Source organism: Castanea sativa, chromosome 5 (assembly GCF_040712315.1).
Source record: "Castanea sativa cultivar Marrone di Chiusa Pesio chromosome 5, ASM4071231v1".
Taxonomy (NCBI): Eukaryota; Viridiplantae; Streptophyta; class Magnoliopsida; order Fagales; family Fagaceae; genus Castanea; species Castanea sativa.
In genome coordinates, this window is record NC_134017.1 from 60,546,562 (window position 1) to 60,568,573 (window position 22,012).

Below are 22,012 nucleotides of genomic sequence, written 5' to 3' on the forward strand. Positions count from 1 at the left end.
ACAAAAGAATAGAGGTTTGAATAAATAGTTAAATATCAACAGCTTGCCCCATTAGTGGGAATAAAGTTATAACCACCATAACATACAAAAGAATGAGTTAAGCCTATTCTAAGGTGTACATCATCTAATGTTTCCATTACAAAAGTTCAACCTCTATCAGTAGTTAGTCTAACTACTGTTAGTCACCAAAAATTTGTCTCAAAAGATTGTTGCCTACTTTGAAAAGTTTATAAAATAATGAAATGAGACAGAGCCTACTAAATAGCATAATTAATGGGGGTGGGGGAAATGCAAGCTTCATCTTCAATAATAATAATATGACAAGAATGATTAAATAATGAAACACAAAGTTTCTTAAAGTAAATATATTGAAACTATATACAATAATTTGTGAGCACCAACAATATAATTTCCAAAGCCATAATATCTAACATAAGATAAATTATCACAAATATACCACACTACTACATAGACCGGTCAGGGGATCCACCCATTTGTAACTGGCATGATATTGTCCTCTCTGGTATGCAGACTCTTGGCCCCATGGACAGCAGCCTCACCCATACCCTCAAGGTTTTTCTCCCCCCCATGGGCAGTAGAGAGAGCGCGTCAAATAGGACATTTTTTGCATGTGGTCTTTTGGCCCCATGGACAGCAGCCTCACCCACACATAATCAAGGAACCTCTTCCCCCCATGGGCAGCAGGGAAGAACACGTCATCCAAAGTGAAAGGGCACTGACTTGGATTTGATTCCGTTGTCACAAAGACTACGAAAACCAAATTGAGTGATCACTGGGAATCACACATGGCATGGTGTTAAAACCACATAAGGCTCACAGGTTAAATTACTTTGAAACACATAGTTTATATATAGGTAGTTTCAGAAAAACTTTAAATAGTCTAACTTCCACAGAGTTTGTAAGGTTTTCAACTTCATTCTTGTCAAAAGATTTCTATCAATTTCTCACATAACAAGACAAGATAAACATCTTTAAATTTTCTAATATACCATAAAATCCATGATTTCCTTATCAAAGATTAAATAAAAGATGTTCATTTTTTTTCATATCAACAATTCATGCATTTTCCCAAATGCAATACCAAATATGATGCATTTTCACAGGTAGTTTCCAAAAGCGTGACTAACCCAAAACAACATTTATGCAGCATGGTTATATTTCAAAAATCCCATTAAAAAGTTACTTACCTCGCAACCTCCAAAGCTGAATTCTCCAAGCTCTAAGGAGATTAGCTAGAACCTAAACAATATTAAGTAAACCTATCACAATAAGTATAGAGCTTGAAATTGCATCTAGCTATAATTTAGGAATTGCCAAATAAGCACTTAATTTGGCAAATCTAGTATTTAATCTCATCAATAATAATATAATCCACTTCCAAAGTTTCTCAACAAATTGATTCACAAGGCATCAACTACAATTTATAAAGTTAACCCATTTAATATCATCTCCAACATTATGACTAGCTTCTATAAAATTTACACTACATCATTAAGAGACCCATGAAAGCAAAATCAAAATATCCTTCAAGACAAGAAATTTAGAACTTCAACTAATTTCAAATAAACTCAATGGCAATGGAAAAATTAGATTTACCAATCATCACATGTTATAACTTAAAACTCCTAAATTTCCCACCATACATAAACCTTAAGTAGTCATCATTAGCACAAATTATATACCCAATCATCAAATAATTCCACCAATACAAAACCCATACATAAAAACACATAAATATTACTTCCAATGCTCATAAATCACATGGGTATAATTATTAAAGTATAGATAAAAATAACTTCAAGAATAAGTGTAAAACCTACCAATAAGATTAGAAATTTTTACCTCAAAAAAAGGGTGTGAAGGTACTTATGGGTTCTTAAGGATTTTCCGGTGACATTGCCAAAAAAATGATGGTGGAAATGGTGATATGGAGGTACTGGCGGGAGAGTTTGAGGGAGTGAAGAGAAGTGTTAGACGGACAATGAAAAAGAAGAAAAAGAAAGAAAAGATAAGTGAGGAGAAGTGAGGAGTTGGTCAAAGAGATAAGGGGATGAGTGAAAATGAGTGGTGGGGAAGGGTGTTAGGTGGGGGGGGGGGGGCACGTGGGAGCTTAAAAATCTGATCTTCTTCTTCTTCTTCTTCGTTTTTGTTTGACTGACTGGGATGTTACATTCTTCCCCTCTTATAAAAATTTCGTCCTCGAAATTTTACCTACCTTGATCCTGAAAAAGGCTTAGGTATCTTGACAACATATTATCTTCACGCTCTTAAGATGCCTCTTTCACTGAATGATTCTTCCATATTACTTTTATCCAAGATATTGTTCTATTGCGTAGCACCTGCTCCTTACGATCCAAAATCTCTACCTGAAATTCTTCGTATGATAAATCATCTCTAATCTAAAGAGGCTTACAGCTCAAAGCATGTGAAGGGTCAGGAATGTATTTCCTCAACATAGACTCATGGAAAATATTATGAATTCTTGACAAGGCCGGTGGTAGGGCAATTCTATATGCAACTTTGCCCACTCTCTTCAAGACCTCAAAAGGTCCTACAAATCTAGAGCTTAACTGACCCTTTTTGTCAAATCTCATTACTCCTTTCATAAGTGTAACCTGTAGGAAAAATATATCTCCAATTTCAAGTTCCAAAGCCTTCCTTTTAATGTCATAATAGCTCTTTTGTCTACTTTGGGTTGCTTATAATTGATCACGAATCATATTTACCTTTTCACAAGTCCTTTGAATAATCTCTGGCCCCAAGATTTTTCGTTCTCTCATCTCATTTCAACAAAATGGGGATCTACACTTTCCCCCATACAAAGTCTCATAAGGTGCTGCTTTAATAATCGAATGGTAACTATTATTGTAAGCAAACTCCACCAAAGGTAAGTGACTAGCCCAACTCCCTTTAAAATCCAGAACACATACTCTCAACATATCTTCTAGAGTTTGAATAGTCCTTTCAGACTGTCCATCTGTTTGTGGGTGGAAAGCTATACTAAAATTCAATTTAGTACCCAAGGCCTTTTGCACACCACCCCAAAAATGAGAAGTAAACCTTGGATCTCTATCTGGAACAATAGAAGCAGGTACTCCATGAAGTCTCACAATCTCATCAACATAGAGCTGAGCTAACTGATCAAGGGAGTAGTTCATCCGAATAGGGAGAAAATGAGCTGATTTTGTCATTCTATCAACAATCACCCAGATAGCATCATGACCCTTAGAAGATCTCAGCAATCTTGAAACAAAATCCATAGAAATTTTCTCCTACTTCCATTGGGGAATAGGGAGTGTTTGCAACAAACCTGAGGGTCATTGGTGCATCATCTTAACCTGATGACAAGTCAAGCATTGCTTTACAAAGTGAGCAATCTCTCTCTTCATATTATTCCACCAAAAGTTTTCACGGAGATCATGGTACATTTTTGTACTACTCGGATGTATTGTATATGGGGAATAGTGAGCCTTCTCTAGAATCTCCTTTTTAATCAAGGGATCATTTGGCACACAAAGTCTACTCCCAAATCTCAAAGCACCATCCTCAGAGATAGAAAATTTAGATTTCTTTCCACTATGCACCTCATCCATGATTTTCTTTAAATGTGGGTCATCGGCTTGTGACAATTTAATTCTTTCTACCAAAGTTGATTGAACACTCAAACTAGCCAGGTAGGCCTCAGAATGGCCCATAACAATCTCAATCTCCATCCTTTCAAGATCTCGAATAATTTCTTTTTGAGTGGTTAGCAAAGCAGTTGAAAAACTTGAGGGCTTTCTACTAAGAGCATCAGCTACAACATTAGCCTTACCAGGATGATAGTTAATAGAGTAATCATAATCCTTAACCAATTCCAACCATCTCTGTTGCCTCATATTTAACTCCTTCTAGGTAAAGAAATTCTTTAAACTTTTATGATTAGTGAATATCTCGCATCTTTCCCCATACAAATAATGTCTCCAAATTTTCAAAACAAAAACAACTGCAGCCAACTCCAAGTCATGAGTGGGGTAATTTTTCTTATAATTTTTAAACTGACAAGAGGCATATGCCACAACCTTCCCATTTCGCATTAGCACACAACCAAGTACCTTATGAGAAGCATCACTATAATTGACAAAACTCCCTGTATCTTAAGGGATAGTTAACATTGGAGCTGTGACCAATCTTTGCTTTAGCTCTTGGAAGCTTTTCTCACATTCTTCATTCCACTCGAATTTAACATTCTTTAGAGTTAATTGTATTAAAAGAGCCACAATGTGGGAAAATCCCTTTACAAATCTTCTATAGTAACCAGCAAGGCCTAAGAAACTTCTAACCTCACTCACATTTGTAGGCCTATCCCAATTAACCACTACTTCTATCTTATTAGGATCCACTGTAATTCCATCCTTAAATATCACATGACCCAAGAACACCACTTGATTAAACCAAAATTCACACTTCTTCAGTTTAGCATACAATTTCTTTTTTTCTTAGAATTTGTAAAACAATCTTCAAGTGTTCTTCATGCTCTTCTTGACTCTTAGAATAAATCAAAATATCATCAATGAACACTATGACAAATTGATCTAAGTACTCATGAAATACCCTATTCATCAAATCCATAAAAGCAGCAGGGGCATTAGTTAATCCAAATGGTATCACCAAAAATTCATAATGACCATATCTAGTCTGAAAGGCCGTCTTTGGTATATCCTCACCCTTAATCTTCAACTGGTGGTATCCAAAACAAAGATCAATCTTATAAAAGACTTGTGCTCCTTGCAACTGATCAAATGGGTCATCAATATAAGACAAAAGGATATTTAGTCTTAATGGTGACTCTATTAAGCTCAATATAATCAATACATAACCTCATAGACCCATCCTTTTTCTTGACAAATAAAACTGGAGCTCCCTAAGGTGAGGCACTAGGGTGAATAAACCCCTTGTTCAACAATTCTACCAATTTCTCCTTAAGTTCTTTCAACTGTGTGGGTGCCATTCTATATGGTGCCTTAGAAATAGGTGTAGTACCTGGAAGGAGATCAATAAAGAACTTAATCTCACGATCCAGGGGTAACCTAGGTAGATTATCAAGAAAAACATCCGAAAATTCCCTCACAATGGGAATGTCTCCTATCTCCAATTCTCTACTTTGTAAATCCACTACACTAGCAAGGAATCCTTGGCACCCCTTTCTAAGCAAGTGGTTTGATTGTATGCATGATATCACACGAGGCATAAAAGACAAACATGAAGCCTTAAATAGAAATTCTAATTCACTTGGAGGCCTAAACACCACCTCTTTCTCAAAACAATGCACATTATCATGATAAGAAGCCAACCAATCTATGCCCAAAATGACATCAAAATCATTCATATCTATCAACACCAAATCAGCCAATAACTCTCTACCCCCAGTACAAATAATACAAGACTTAAGCACAAGATTAGTCATTAAAGTATCACCAACAGGGGTAGAAACCGATAACTTAAAAATCAAGTCGTTCGGGTCTCTTGTCATGATTTTTAGCATATGCACAAGAAACAAAATAATGCGTAGAACCAGGATAAAAAAGAACTCTAGCATATGCAGAGAACAAAGGAAGTATACCTGTCACCATTGTATCCGTGGCCTGAGCATCCTGAGCAGTCAAGGCATACATTCTATCTTGCACCTTCTTCCCATTATCATTACCCTTTGCAACTTGAGACGTGGAAGAGGAACCCAAGCCCTTAGAACTTGGGCAATCTCTAGCAAAGTGTTCGGGTTGCTTAAAAGTAAAGCAAATCTTGGTCTCATCACAATTTTGTTCATCATGAAGTTTACCACAACGAGAGCAAGACTTCTTATCACCAGACTGAGGATAGGCACTCTTGCTAGGCCTAGAAGATTGTCTACTATTACCAGAGTTTTTAAAGAATCCTTTCTTATGCCCTTAACCCTTACCATGTAGAGAATTAGAGGGCCCTTGCTTCTTTTCACTCTCCTTGGAACTGGGGTTGTACTAAAGTCTTCTTCAATACTTATTGCCCGCTTCACGGTCTTAGTAAAAGTATCCACTCGAGAGGCTATAATGAAAGGGCGAATCCTACCATTAAGGCCTTCTCGGAACTTTTTCACTTTCTTGGACTCATTCGGAATCAAGTAAGGAGTAAAGCGAGAGAGCTCAACAAAATTAGCAGCATGATTTCCCCATCATAGCCCCTTGAACCAAATTAGAAAATTCTTTTGCCTTATAGTGCTTCGCGACATCGGGGAAGTATGTCACATTAAGAACTTCCTTAAACTTCTCCCAAGTAATGGGAGTGTCCTCCTAGCTCTATCCTTAACAAACGCTTAGTGCTTGTCCACCATCTCTCAGTAGAACCTTGAAGAGCAAAAGTGGCATACACCACCTTCTTAGCATTAGTGCATTCAAGGACTTTCAGTAATTTTTCCATCTTTAGTAGCCAATTCTCTGTTGTCATAGAATTAGGCTCCCCATCAAAAGTTGGAGGGTTTTGCTTATGGAACTCCCCAAAAGAGCAATCCTCCTTCCTACGTTTGCCACCTTGGACTACTCTAGCAATCCTAGCATAAATCTTGTCTGCCACTGCCACCTCATCATTCTTACCACCAACAGGAGTGACAGATCTCTCACGCTCTTGGTGTTGCCTATGGCTATGCTCTAGAGCTGTAACCTTGTCCACATGCCTTACTTTATGTGCTTTCTTTTTAGGAGGCATAGTGTACCAAGGTACTTATACCTATACTCAAGAAACAAGCAAGTAAATCATAAGGCAACATAGAAGGTTAGCATAGAAAAGATAGATAAGGAAAAAGGAATAGCAGGTGGAAGCTGAAACAAATGTACAAAATAAAGAATTCATCAAATTACTAATGCTCTGACTTAGATCAAAATCAATTCCAATTTTCAAAAGTCTACAGAATCATAACCTAAGCTCTGATACCATAACTGTCACGCCCTGAACCCCAAAGGGTCAAAAGCATGAGAAAGACGTCTCAAAATACCTGCAGATTTTTCCTTTTTGACAATTCAATCCCCATAAATCATATCAAGTACCAACATCAAGAATTATCATAATAATTCCATTGAATATACTCTCAAAGTAAGTAAGAGCTCTAAGCATTAATTATAAGGACCATTGGCCACAAAAGAATAGAGGTCTGAATAAATAATTATATATCAATAGCTTGTCCCATTAGTGGGAATAAAGTCACAACCATTATAACATACAAAAGAATGAGTTAAGCTTATTCCAAGGTGTACATTATTTAATGTCTTCATTACAAAAGTTCAGCCTCCATCAGTGTTAGTCTAACTACTGTTAGCCACCAAAAAGTTGTCTCAAATGATTGTTGCCTACTCTGAAAAGTTTATTAAATAATGGAATGAGACAGAGCCTAGTAAGTAGCATAATTAATGGGGGTGTGGAAAATGTAAGTTTCATCTAAAATAATAATGATATGACAAGAATGATTAAATAATGAAACACAAAGTTTCTCAAAGTAAATACCTTGAAACTATATACTTTAATCTGTGAGCACCAACAATATAATTTCCAAAACCATTGTTAAGAACATATTTTTATGTAGTTGACATATCTTTTGAGAAAACTCACTTTATATGTATTTGAGTATATCTAAGAAGGTTCAAGATGATCATTATAAGTGGTTAAATTGAAGACATGAAGATTACTCAAGAATTGCTCAAGAAAAGTGCAATTTGCAGGTCTTGATAGCTCCTCGACAGAAGCTCGATTTGTCAAGATTCATTAAAGTTCGACACATGTCTCGATCTATCAAGCTTACAGGATTCAGACTATAGCTATCAACATTTTTATTCTAAAATGCTATTTGTTTATGGGTTTGTATAATCTTCATAGGATTAGGAAAACCCAAAGTTTGTGGGTTTGTATAATCTTTATTGGACTAGGAAAACCCAGGGTTTGAGTAAACCTATTTGGAATAGGAGAGCCCATTAAGCTCTTATTTAAAGGAGGTGGAGAATGAAAAACCTAACCCTAGAGAGTTTCATAAGATTTTCTTTTTGAAACCCTAGCCTCCTCTTACAGAAGAAAGAGTTTTTGTTGCATTTCTTGTACGTCTTTGGGTTTTGTAACCAAGCAAAGTCTCTTGCACCAACATTGAAGATTTTATTGGTGTTTTTATGTGAACCTGTTGCAAATCAACTACAACAATCAAAGAGTTGCTGTGAAGTTAGTCACGTATTGAGATTCGTGTAAAGGAGTAAATCGCGTACAGGGGTCCGCGCATCGATTGGTTAGTCACGTATTGAGAGCCGTGCATTGAAAATGAGAGATTTTCATTACAGAACAAGTCTAATTATGTATTGGGATAAGGGTTTAACTGTAGGTTGGTATAAGGTACATGGATTCCTTTACTTGTAACCGCTTGTTGTGATAATAGTGGATTCTTGGAAGTGGTGACCTTAAATTCGCCCGGTGGGGTTTTGCCTGGGTGGTTTTTCCCATTCGTAAACAAATCACCGTGTCAACTTTATTGTCTTGTGCATATTAACTTAGTTGGTGATTTGTTTGTATTACCATGCGTTTTGTATGTTAATTGGATTAATTAATTAATCTGGTTAATTAATCAATTAATTTATTACAAGAGGTCAATACATTCTTGGCTTATCAGCCATTGTATGTAACATAAGGTAAATTATCACAAATATACCACACTACCACATAGACTGGTCAAGGAATCCGCCCATTCACAACTGACATGATATTGCCCTCTCTGGTATGTAACATAAGGTAAATTATCACATAAGGTAAATTCTTGGCTTATCAGCCATTGTATGTAACATAAGGTAAATTATCACAAATATACCACACTACCACATAGACCGGTCAAGGGATCCGCCCATTCACAACTGACATGATATTGCCCTCTCTGGTATGCAAACTCTTGGTCCTATGGACATCAGCCTCACCCATACCCTCAAGGTTTTTCTCTCCCCCTATGGGTAGCAAAGAGAGCGCGTCAAATATGACCTCTTTTGCATGTGGTCTTTTGGCCCCATGGATAGCAGCCTCACTCACACACAATCAAGGAGCCTCTTCCCCCCATGGGCAGTAGGGAAGAACACGACATCCAAAGTGAAAGGACATTGACCTGGATTTGATTTCGTTGTCACAAAGACTACGAAAACCAAATCGGGTGATCACCGAAAAATCACACATGACATGGTGTAAAAACCACATAAGGCTCACAGGTTAAATTACTTGAAATACATAATTTATATCAGAAAAACCTTAAATAGTCTAACTTACATAAAGTTTGTAAGGTTTTCAACTTCATTCTTGTTAAAAGATTTCTATCAATTTCTCACATAACAAGATAAGATAAGCATCTTTAAATTTTCTAATATACCATAAAATCCATGATTTCCTTATCAAAGATTAAATAAAAGATGCTCATTTTTTCCATATCAACAATTCATGCATTTTCCCAAATGCAATACCAAATATGATGCATTTTCATATATATTAAGGTTACGACACAATAGTTTTTAGGAAAATATAGTTTTCATAGGTAGTTTTCAAAAGCGTGTCTAACCCAAAACAACATTTATGCAACATAGTTATTTTTCAAAAATTCCATTAAAAAGTTACTTATCTCGCAACCACAAAAGCCTAATTCTCCAAGCATCAAGGAGATTAGTTAGAACCTAAACAATATCAAGTAAACCTATCACAATAAGCAGAAAACTTGAAATTGCATCTAGCTAAAATTTAGGAATTGCCAAATAAGCACTTAATTAGGCAGGCCTAGTATTTAACCTCATCAATAATAATATATTCCACTTCCAAAGTTTCTTAACAAATTGATTCACAAGGCATCAACTCCAATTTATAAAGTTAGCCCATTTAATATCATCTCCAACATTATGATTAGCTTCTATAAAGTTTACACTACATCATTAAGAGACCCATGAAAGCAAAATCAAAATATCCCCCAAGACAAGAAATTTAAAACTTCAACTAACTCCAAATAAACCCAATGTCAATGGAAAAATTAGATTTACCAATCATCACATGTTATAACTTAAAACTCCTAAATTTCCCACCATACATAAACCTTAAGTAGTCATCATTAGCACAAATTATATACCCACTCATCAAATAATTCCACCAATACAAAACCCATACATAAAAACACATAAATATCACTTCTAATGCTCATTAATCACATTGGTATCATTATTAAAACTTAGATAAAAATAACTTCAAGTAAAGGTGTTAAACCCACCAAAAAGATTAGAAATTTTTACCTCAAAAAAGGATGTGAAGGTGTTTATGGGTTCTTAAGAATTTGAGAGTACCGGCAGGAGAGTTTGAGGGAGTGAAGAGAAGTGTTAGATGGAAAATGAAAAAGAAGAAAAGGAACGAAAAGAGAAGTGAGGAGAAGTGAAAAGACGGTCAAAGAGATAAGGGGATGAGTGAAATTGAGTGGTGGGGAAGGGTGTTAGGTGGGGGGGCACGTGGGAACTTTAAAAATTTGATCTTTTTGTTTTTTTGTTTTTTTTGTTTGACTGACTGGGATGTTACAAATCATGTTAGGGAAATTTGACTTCCCTTAGTCTTCTAGTAACCCCCTTTCTTGATTTTAACATGAGGAAGAGATCAATCACATGGATTGGTGGGTGATGCTCATAAGTTTTATGCCTTATAAAATTTGACCTTTCATCAACTACTAGTTGATAGAAACTTATGAAATATATAATTTTATTGAGAAATAATAATTAAATCAAACTGTTAATGTATGGATTGACTATAGCATGCCGACCCCAATTTGTAGGCCCACTCACTGAATAATCTAGGCCCATCTCAGGCCATTTAGCCGAGCTAAGATGGGCTTTGTTGAGCATACTAGTTAAGTGCCCCGAAGATATGCTGTGAACAAGAGATAATGTTTTGGGAGGATCCACCTGCCTAGTAATAACTGGCGTCAGATGCAAGTTACTAGAAGATCATGTCAACAATAAAGAGTGGGCCCTCTCTAGTTATGATATAATATGAAGGGGTCTGCTAACATGGGGAATATCCTTTCATCATGACAACCCCACTGAGAGGAGGATATAAATAGAGGAGGAGAGGGAACAAACGGGGGTGGGAAAAGTTTTGGGAAGTGAGGTACGAGAGTAGTAAGGAAAACATGTTACATGAATTAAGAAATCCTGTTTGGATTTCAAGGAAAGGGCTTGGCTATGTAGTCATCATCTTGGCAGAGCCAAGATTAAGAGATTTTTGGGCCAAAATAACAATCTAACTCCCTTTGTAACCTTTAGAGCCATTTCTTGGACCTCCTATTGTGAGATAAACCCAATCCATAGTAAAAGTAAATTGGGGGTCTAAGTCCAAAAGCCCAAGGTTGTTGGGATTAGACCACCATAGGTTTTTTTTTTTAATTTTTTTTTACAAGATAGAATTTCTACTCTAGCCTAATCTAAGTGTATATGTGTGCGAAGCTCCCTCCTGGAGACTTGAACCCCGGGCCTTGCCCCCAACACCCCACAAACATTTATACTTGTGGAGTGACCACTGCACCAAGGGTGCGCGGTGGTACCACCATAGTTAATATAAAGGTAATAGTAAAATTATTATTATGCTGTACATGAGGCGATTAGATAGGATATCCACTTGCCACAACTACGGTATATATGCTTGGTATCTTAAATGATCTATCATGTATTGGATAGAAATGAAGGTCAACTAAATAATTAGTAAGCAATGATTAATAAAAGGAATCTTGTAAAAGATCAATAGTTGACAAATAAATCACATTAAGGTGAAAAACAAAAACACATAAAATGAACTAAAAATTTGTGTATAAAGTGTTGAAATGAATTGGAAAAGGGGGAGATTATAGATAATTCAAAAATGGTTGCTATTTATTAGAATTTAAACTTTGTGTGAACCTTGGCACCAGGTGAATGATATCTTCATCTAGGAATCCATGGAGAAACCCTCATCTTGGATTGGAGATGTCCTTGTCTTGGTCCATTGAGATACCCTTGTCTCAAGTTAGAATGCCCTTGTTTGGACTTTATTGATAAATTATTGTCATGGTTGGAAATTTCATAATCTCAAACTATATAAAGAAACTCCCATCTCGAGTTGGAAAGTTCCTCATCTTTGACTATATGTGGAAATTTTTGTCTTGGGTTGGTCCTCATATCCGACTTTTTGGAAAAACTCTCATCTCAGGTCATAATGTTTTTGTTTTGGACTCTTTAGGGGACACCCTCAATGAGTGGGGGTTGAGTATTATTGGATATATACGTGTGAGTGAAGTTTCACATTAAATAATGGTAAGATGAATGAGTGGTTTAGATAACATAGTTGAGCTCATACCCATTGCACTTATGCCTTTTAGGTTAAGTGTGTCTTTATATATTATATTAACTATTCAAGAAAGTTCCCAACGGTGTTTGTCTCCTTAATAGTTTGGGAGAAATGATGGCTACTTAGTTTTGTAAGTAGACCCAAAAAAAAAAAAGAGGATTATGGATGAGTTTAACGTCATTTAGGTTGAGGTGGATAAATTAACCAAATGTAGTGATTTAATTGGGGAACCTAAAGAATCATACCAAAAGTACTGTATTTAAAATTTCCCAAAAAATAAAGTGTTCCATCAATTCTTCCAACGTATTTATAAACAATGGTCCATTCAACTATTTCCTTATATGTTCAAAATTCGCATAATTTTCTTTAAGTATTTTTGTTGACTTTAATTTGAAGCCAGCCATAAAAACTAAAATGTTTCATCAATTCTTCAAAAATGTATTCACATACAAAGGCTACTTTTGGTATGTCCTCATGTAGTGTTGAAATTTATACCCTTTTCTTTCAATAATTTTGTGGATTTTGATTTAAAGGTAGTCACACGAATTAAAAGTGTTCCATCAATTTCCCATCGAGCTTGTTCGGATATATCTTCAAGTGTTCGAAAACTCTACCATTTTCTTTTAGCTATAAGAACACTTAAAATATGTAATATATTAATTGTTAACCTTTATTTATTTAAAAATCTCTTACTAAATACATTTTAAACTTAATTAACTTTTAATAAATTCATGCATAAGATTTATAATAAACCAATTTTATTGTGCTTAAAATACCAAAAACAAATATTTTACTACCACAACAAAATCCAAAACATGATTAATGAAAGTACCCAAAAAGGAAGTGCACACCAAAAATAAAACTAGATCATCTTTGGGCATTGAAATGTGTATGCTCAAATTAAGGCTTTTCATTTTTCCAGTATGTGAATTTTATTTTATTTTTATTTTATTTTTCTTACTTGCCAAATGAATTATATTTTTTTTCTTTTCACATACATTTTCAAAAATCTTAAAGGGTTAAAAATTTAGTAAATTAAAATTATTTTTTAATACAATTTTTTTAAAAAAAGTTTCATAAACATAAACATAAACATTAATATTTAAAAAAAAAAAAATATGTTACTTCTTATTCAAATATAAAAATGAAATTATATTAAAATCTCTAACACCAATATATGAAATCTATAAAGTTTTTATACTCAATTTTGCTTATGTTTTTAATATATAAAACAACTTTATGCTGTAAATATGAGAGAAAAGTAACCCTTCAAATAAGTTTCAATTCTTTAAGATATTTGAAGTTATTTAGTTTTACTATAATTTTTACAAGTACATTTGTTGATCTTTATTTGAAACTGTCAAAGAATTCGAGCAAATACCCCCAACATATTCATATGTGAATGCTCCTTTAAGTATGTACTAAATTGTTCAACAACCACACCTTTTTTTCAAGTCTAAGAAAAGATGCAATTTGCTAAGTGCTAACATATATTGATTAAATAATCTCTTAGTAAATATATTTTAAATATATTTAATTTTGAAATTCATGATTATAGTCATATTAAAATCATAATTCTTAATAAGACAAAGTATAAAACATGACTCTAACCACTTCTATAAACTTATCCAATTCTATACAGATAACTATAAAATATAAGAATGACATTTAATGAACAGTATAAAATGACTATTGCTACATCGTTGCACTAAGTGAGTTTTAATAGAAATATCAAATGCCATTGTAATACCAAAACCAAGTCCGATACTTATTGGTTCCGTTCATAAAGAGAAGATTTAAATAATTTTTTTATATAACTCAACAAAAAGATTTGCGCAGTGTTGAAGAAGTAGCTGTGGAAATATGGTATTCAAATACTAAAATTTGTTTAGCACCCAAACACTCAAAACGTATGCTAAAAGAAAAAAAAAAAAAATTTAACATACACATGAACTATATTTGTGCTTAATTATTTTTTATATTTCAATATCTAAATTTTTTGTTATTACTTTTTTTTTTTGTAAGATGCTTAATCAATTCTAGCATATCTAGTTTACTTTTCATGTACCATTTTAATAATCACAAAGGATTACAAATGTAAAGAATTAATAAGAATGTTTTGAACACAATATTTATATATAAAAACTATATAGACATAAACATAAACATAATGACAGATATTTTGAGAGAGGAGACTACCCAAAATACTCAAGTAGAGAATGTTTGACTACACACTTGAGGTAAGAGCCTAAAAATCTTTTTCTTGTAAAATCTAAGCTTTATTTAGAATTAGAGTTTTATTTATTTATTGATTTTTATTTTTTTATGTGGATATTTTGGCCAGAAGTGAAACTATTTAAATATCTAATGAATTTTACAATGTGAACCAAGAAGGGATTAAATCATACTCTTGGTACTTGTACCATCTCGATAATAGTTATTCTTTTCCTATGCCTCTATTGTGTTAAGTGTAGATGGGTTTGCAAAAGGTTAGGCATGGCCATAGTGGGTTCGTTTTTGCTTTAAGGAATTGTACCCGAAATTGATGGAGTTGGGAAAATGCAAAAGTCTAGTAGTATAGGTTTGAGGTTTGACAAGTTAAAAGAAGAAGAAGAAGAAGAAGAAGAAGAAGGTGTACATAACAATGTATCTGTTAAAGATGGGTTGGCTACCAAACAAAAAGAGAAAAAAGAAAGGAAAACACGTGTACCTGAAGATGAGTCCACATGTTGCTCTTCTTTTGCAAGTGACTTTTACTGATTATGCATTCTATAGGTATTATCATTAGAGAAAAGTTCTTTTGTGGTGAGCTAGCTGATGTAAATAATCTTATCCTAATTGGTTTTATTTTACTTATACTACTGTGTTTTAACTATTGAAAATTGTTTATAATTGTTACAATTTTATTTAATTGTATTAATGATTTAAAATAAAGAATAAAGAAATATCACAAATATATTTGATTACGATATATATATATATATTTGAATGAGATATATTTTTGTTTGAACAATGATTTGATATATATAATTTTGGACAATTTGACTATGTTTTGACTTTGATACCAAGTCAATGGAGATTATTCATTGGTACTGAAACTAGTTCTATCTGGGGTATCACGAGCCTATTGTGTTTCTTGGCCCAACTAATGGAGGATATACATTAGCACAGAACTAGTTTCATTTGAATCTGATGTCCAATCACAATGATATAGCGTGACCATAGTCGTAAAGATTGTTAAGAATATGAATTATGTTTGAATATTTGAACTGTTTTAAGTCCTTGAAACTGCTTATGTATTTTTGAAACTTATTGTAAACTATAGCTTTGATATATAGAAAATTGACTATTTTCTAATCCATCTATGATATATTTGTAAGATTTAAAGTATTTGATCTATGTATGGCTTATTATTTTTACAGATCTATTTTCTTGATAGAACTTATTAGGACTTTAGTTACTTATTAAGTTATCAACTCACCCCCTCTTTCCCCTTTTAGATTCTGATTAGGAAGAGTAGCATGTGTTTGGGTTTGTGCTGGGATGTGCGTATGAATGAAGTTTAGGAATCATTGGAATAAGATTTGGACTTTTATGTTTAATATTGTCTTTTGTTTAGACTTTAGTCTTAAAGATTTAGTTTATTTTCTTTATGATGTTGGAAGATTATTATTTTGGCGATCCTTTGAGAATTGCATTATTGAAGATATTTTTGGATTTATTGGTGAAATTTTCTTTGAGGATAACTCTTTAGTTGTTAAGAAGGTCTTTCACAATTGTAGGGTGTAAACTTTATAAGTGTGTGGCTGTTATCATGTACCTAGCTCTTCTTGGGTTTGGGGCATGATCCGAAAATTAGAAGAGAGGTGGAGATGAAGATGAGCGGTTTGGTAGATCTGGGTAAGGTTTTGGGGTTTAGTTTAAATTCAGGATTTGGGTTCTTTGGCCATGAGAGAGAGAGAGAGAGAGAGAGAGAGAGAGAGAGGCTTAGAGATGAGCTGAAGGAAAAATAAGAAAAATGGATTCAAATGTGTTCTTGTGAATTGTGAAAATGATAAAAGTGAAAAACTAGAGAAAAGGAAAAAAAAATCGATAAAAAAGGAAATATATTTTTAAAAGATGATGTGGTTATTTTTTTGCCATTTAAGCACTGATGTAGCAACATTAGCTGCTAAAATTTAGACATATCAGAATTTTATTTAATATTTTAATATTAAGCATGTCAATTATGCAAACCGTTTGCCACATAAGTATTTTTCGCTGGTGAATTAACGATAGGGACCAAATTGACTTCTAACAAAATGTAGAGACCAAATTGACCGTGACTCCAAAATGTATGGACTAAAATGGTGTTTTTGCCTAATTAAAATGTGTTCAACACACTGTAGATGTGCGGAATGAATTTTCTCTCTTTTTGATTTTTTCCCCTTATATCATATGAAGCTCAATTTTTAGCATTATTGTTTGATAATTTGATCAATTTTATATTAACTTTGGTCTTTTATTGGTGAGATTACAAATTACTCGAGGTGGATCTCAAGATACTGGTGGTAGCTTGAAGTGAATATCTTACTTCTTAGATTAGGGTTTGGGGTTCAAAATTGCATAACTTAATAAGACTTTTTGAGTAATGTGCTAGTCAACAATGAGAATGAGAAATCCTAAGTGACTAATAAGTTCCCAAATGACTAAGTTGAATTATTTGCCTAAGTTACCAAGTTTACTTGAATTGAATTTAATCGAAGTGCTTCATCTTGAAATTATACAGTGCAAAGTAAATAATCTCCAATTAAATAAAAGCAAAGAAAATCATCTCAAGTTAAAGTTGATTGCAGGATATGCAAGGGATTCAGGCCCTCTTAATTTAACACTGAATTGCTTTGAAATAAACAATAAATCAGACTAACTTAGATAAACAACTAAAAATTGCTTCAAATTACTTGACAACTTGATTGAAATGACAACACAAGTACAAGGAAATTAAACTTACAGACATAAGATCTTCTACGGGTCTCTAAAGAATTACTTGATTACAAACCACTCCTTAAGTACTTTGGTTTGTGCTCTGGTTGCGTGTGGTCTCCTTTTTTGTATTCTCTTCAATCTTCTACTTTATTCTTGCCCTTTGTGATATGTCAATTATAATTCCTACATGGCCCATTATCCTCCCGCCACAAGTCATAAAAAATTCTTACTTTGGCCTAAGTCTTATTGTGTGCCATTCAATTTGCAGTAGAAATTTGTTTACATTGGGTGATATATGAAGGTATTTATTTATCGAAAGCTTGTTACTTAATTGACATCTCTCTGTGCACGAAGTATTTGGAGGTTTAGGGAAGAAAAAGTTTGAAGTTTGAATTGTAGGGTAAGCAGCATATTACTATCTAAAAATAATTAAAAATGCTGCACTTATTTTTAGTTTTTTTTACACACCTATTAGAAGGAGCAAATAAGATGATAACATTCTGCAGGGTTTTGTTTTTGTTTTTGTTTTTTCAAATGAAAGATGTAATAGGACAGCTCTTTCTTTGGCAAGATTTGGTTAAAGTCTTATTACAAAAGATGTATGGATGGAGGAAACTACATACTTGGTTGTCTCCTCCATTCTTCATTGTCGCCTTGTAGCTGATGATGTATCTAAATTGTATAATTTGTTTGGTATTATCAATTAAATTATGCTATCCTTTTATCAATTAATAATAAAAGTTGTGATTGCGTCAATGGTGTCTATGTATGTGTTAGACGTCGTTATTTTTGCGATGTTTATTACAACAAGAAAAATGATATGTCTATAACATTTTCACAACATATATGTGGGGGTTAAAAATGCTTAAATACATGTTTGGGCCTTGGGCCTAGTTTGTTGGAATAAGTCTGTTCAATCAGAGTCTTCAAGGCCCACAGGCCAGTCCGCGCTACAAGGGGCAGAGGAGTTGTCCGAGGAGGAGTATGTCCTCGGACGGGCCCAGTGAAGGCCATGGGACGTGCTAAAGGGTTTAGGGACAGAATTCTGGAAGACCTGTTGGATAAAGGCGTGATCCAAACACTCGTTAGAAGACGGAACATGTGAGAAATATCTAAGGAAAAAGCTGCTATCACTGCATTAAAGGCCCTGCATCTACCTCCCTGGCCGTATTAATGGAGAAATGACCTCTGAACAGTAATATTCAGTCTTCCAGCTATTATTTAAAGATTTCAAGAAGGTGGTGGATGGGACAAGTATCTAGGAGGAAAATTTGTGTTACATGTGGATGAAACAGGGAAGAAGAAGAAGATTATAAGAAGACGAGAGAGGAAAGAAGGTAGGGGGACTGGTGGCTGGAAACTAAAAATTGTAAGCTTTTACTTAGAGAAAGAAAGGCTATACAGGTTGTCCTCGGCTTACGTCCGAGGAGAGTTTTTGTCATATTTATCTATTATTTGCGTAGGTTGCAGCCTTCTAGCCTGTTTATCAATTCTCCAATATCGCTAACTTAGGTTTCAAATCCATACTCTACAAATTTCATTGTATAAGACTCTTTGGGCCTGAGCCCATCACTCGTTTGGGTCCGGGTACAAATTGTGCACTTACAATATATATAACAAATCCTAAGTGGCAGGTTGTTATTGGTTGTTATTGTTGGGGCAAAAAAGTAATCTTAGTGTTAATTTCAAATTTGAACTAATAATAACTAACCACCTATGATTTGTTGTAAAAATATTGTGGATGTAACACGTCTCTTAAAACAATTTAGTTTATATGAAAATCTATTGTCAAAGTAATAAGTGATTTATTAGTTTTTAAGATAATCTATTATAAGTAAGATTATATTCCCTAATCCAGCAACTCAATTTATATTAGGAGTTATTATAAAGCACCATTCTTGTACTATCTAATTATCCAATAAGTATTAATTAATAGTTAGGACTATGTTAGGACTATGTTTAGTATAAATCTACCTGTATTCAAAAAAATAAAAATACAACTGCATACCCTTGGGGTGTGAGGGGTAAGGGTCGGGTTTCAAGTCTCCAGGAAGGAGTTTCAAACACATATATACTTAGATTAGGCCAGAGTAGAAATTCTATCTTGTATATATAAAAAAAAAATTTGTTGTGTCAGATAATTACATTTATAGAATTGAAATCCTAATCTTAAACCTCAATAAAAAAAAATTATAAATATACTTGTGCTGTTGTGCACCAAAATCCATTCCAAAAAAAATGTGCATATTCGTGTGCTATATGGTCGCACAGTTATTCAGATTGTCCCCAAGAAGTGGAGCAAGATTTAATGTCAAACAGAGTGGGAAAAAAAAACCTTATATATATTTTTTGTGAGTGACAAAAGTTTCTAATATTATTTCACTCTAAATTAAGATAAAGTGATTATTAAAGATAAAGATACAAAAATTATTATTTCATAATGCATTACAATCAAGGAACCCCTAATTATTTATATATATAATTCGGTCCAAAAAAAAAAAAAAAAAAGGGTACATTAAAAAAAAAATGAAAATACTATTGGACAAATGTGCTGTATATACAGCATAATTACTATATATTTACTATTTTTTTTTGAGTTAAAGGTAAATTGTAGTAATAGTATAATTTGCAGTTTGCACCTAGTTAGAGAAAAAATAAAAAATACAACACAAGAGGTCACGTGACTTATAGGTGGGTGAAAAGTGAACATAAAGATTAGTCTTTTTCACCTCCCATTACTGATTACTGATCATAGTCAATTGATTTCAAAATTTGCATAGAGATTCATGGATGATAAATCTAGGAAATCTACAAAACAATCTAAGCCCCCCTCTTTCTTACAAATCTACAAAACAATCCTTTCATTTCTAATAACATTTCAAATAAATCAAATGCAACCAATACGCACCTTTAATACGATGATCATTTCATAAGTATAAGTGCTTGTAAAGTGTAGAGGGTAAAAACTGAGGTTCAAGTCTCCAAGAGTGAGATTCACACACATATACACTTAGATTAAAATAGAGTAAAATTCTATCTTGTATAAAAAAAAAAAAAAATTCAAGTGCAATTATCTACCAACAAGATAGACATAAATACCATTTTTTTTGAGAAAAAAATACCTGTTTTTTTTCAATTAATTACAATAAAATCATCTCTCGGTCTCTCTTAACTTGTTACTCTCTCTTTAAATTTTGTCTTTTGTTTTTAGTGTCCGTTTGGCAAAGATTATTTTTGCCAACTTATTTTACTATTTAGCTTATTTTTGCCACTATTATGGGTCTCACTTCATTTTGTGGTACTATTTATGAGTCTCACTATACTGTTTCAGCCAACTTTTATCTTTATTTACAATACTTTCAGTAAAAAGTTTTTAGTTTCAGCAAAATAAGCAAATCTCAAACGGACCTTTAATTTGATTGGTTGTTGATTGGGTTTTCATTTTGTTAAATATTTTTGTTTTGTTTTTTTAATAAAATTTATTAAGTTTTTGGGCTAAGGATTGACATGTTTGGGTTTGGGCTGGGCTGGATTGATGATCTTGGAGGGGAGGGTGGCCAAAATTTTTGGAAGAAGGGGCCCAAATATATACATATTATTTTTAGGCTAAGAATATACTTACTTTTTTTTTTTTCCCCCTTAAGGTCAGGGAAGCTGGCACCTTTGGGCCTCACCTAGATCCGTCCTTGGTTACTAAAAGTTTTAGTAAAACCATTATCAAAAGCAATACACATGGCAATTAAGTTGGGTATCCACTTAGCATAACCATAGTTTTTAAGACCAACTTTTATTATATAGTGTATCATTTAAGTACTTTTTTCCCTAATAAATTATTACAATTCACATAATATGTCTAAATTATATTTCAAATATCTAATTGCATCACAACTAATTCTCAAAAAACTAAAATAAATCAAAAAAAAAAAAAATTTAAGGGTGATAAATTACTTATATATATGTTGAGCTAGATGAGTTTAAAAAACTAACAATCTGAACTTAACCTAAACTAAGACTAAAAAAACAACTGAACCTAACTAACCAAATCACAAAAAACAACTTGAGGCGTCGAATTGGTGGGTTGAATGCACACAACACACCCCTAGTGGTAGAGGTAGTAGTAGTGATGGAAGTGGTAGTAGTTTTATAGGAGGTAGTGGTGATGACAATCATCGTAACAACGGTGGCAAATAATGTTATTGTTGATGGAAATTGTAGCAATAACAATGTGGTGTGGTTGTGGTGTGGTGCGGTTGTGGTGACATCAAGATGGCTGCGAAGGGGGTAGTGACAATATGAAAAATAATAATAGTGAGTATGGGAATAATAATGCTAGTAAAATTTGTAAATGTTATTTTCCCTATATAATTTAATTTTATGACACAAAATGCTTAAAATATCTAAGTTAAAATTCCATGAAAAAAAAATAGTTAAACCAAACATGGGAAATTCTTTTATATGGTACCTTTGGATATGGTACCCACTATGAGCAGAATTGTTAATTTCAATTTTTTTGATCTTAACATTTTATTTATATTCATGGGGGAATGGTGGAGCTAAAAACACATGAAAAATACATTGTTATGATCATAATATTTGCCATATCTTCAAAAAACACAAAGATATTATAGAATTTCCAAGGAAATTAATATTTGGAATTCGA

At 33.4% G+C, this 22,012-nt stretch overlaps 1 long non-coding RNA gene across 3 annotated transcripts; it reads right to left on the minus strand.

Moving 5' to 3' along the window:
* Positions 1–302: 302 nt before the first annotated feature.
* On the minus strand, positions 303–10,463 carry LOC142634527 (uncharacterized). 3 transcript variants are annotated; one of them, XR_012844200.1, is made up of 4 exons: positions 10,314–10,428; positions 5,624–6,759; positions 1,209–1,260; positions 303–793 (listed from the first exon to the last, which is right to left on the minus strand). It is a non-coding gene; the product is annotated as an uncharacterized LOC142634527 (long non-coding RNA). The 3 variants fall into 3 exon arrangements; XR_012844201.1 differs by lacking the exon at positions 5,624–6,759 and having other exon boundaries at positions 10,314–10,463; XR_012844199.1 differs by lacking the exons at positions 5,624–6,759; positions 10,314–10,428 and adding an exon at positions 1,864–2,098.
* Positions 10,464–22,012: the final 11,549 nt, after the last annotated feature.